Source organism: Mastomys coucha, unplaced genomic scaffold (genome assembly GCF_008632895.1).
Source record: "Mastomys coucha isolate ucsf_1 unplaced genomic scaffold, UCSF_Mcou_1 pScaffold18, whole genome shotgun sequence".
NCBI classification, from domain to species: Eukaryota; Metazoa; Chordata; class Mammalia; order Rodentia; family Muridae; genus Mastomys; species Mastomys coucha.
The window spans coordinates 86,567,775-86,568,591 of NW_022196900.1; positions in this window are offsets into that span (position 1 = coordinate 86,567,775).

Genomic DNA, 817 nt, shown 5'->3' on the forward strand with positions numbered 1-817 from the left:
AAGAGAGAGAGAGGTTTACCTGTTTCTGCTTCTTCAGGGCTAGTTCTCAGCTGTTTATGTTGGTGCTGAGGGTTTGAACTCGAGTCCCTGTGCTTGCACGGCAAGCCCTTTATTGACAGAGCCATCTCCCCAGACTAGGGGAACACCTTGAGCAAACTATTACAAATATTGTCACAGAGGACAGGTATGAGGGGATGCCAAGGTGAGGCATGTAAGAACCTCTAGGGAGGGGAGCTGTCTGGATCTCTGACCTTTCAGGTTTCTGGAGCCTTCACTGCATATCTGATGCTGGTGAGACTATGTGCTGAAAGCCAGCCCAACCTGATTGCCTGTTTGTTCTCAGCCTCTCTGTGACGCACGTCTTGCTCCAGAGTTTGAGGCAGGAATGAGAGTCTTATGACCTACTTTTGGATAAGGGTAGATTAAAGAATTCCTTTAGGGCTAGCCTCAAGACCAGAGGGTGGGGAAAAAATTCAAATGCCTTGGGGGAAGAGATTGGTTTTTGTAACTAGCCAATGGGACAGGGTCATAAACCAGGACAAAAGCAAGCTGCGTAGTAAAGTCACAGCCATTCCTTCTGAGCTCTGGGACCTTGGCCAATCACTTCACGGTCCCCTATTTCCACCCCTGCCTCAGTTTCCTCCAAGTGCATAAAGGACAAACAGTCCTACCAATAGCACATGTCCTCAGGAAGGTTTGATGAACACACTTGCTACAGTCTGATAGCCAACTCACTTCAGGGCGGGGGAACACGGAGCAGGAAGCAGGATGCTCCTGCTAAAGCTGTGCCCCCCCCTCTCTCTTTCTCTCTCTCTCT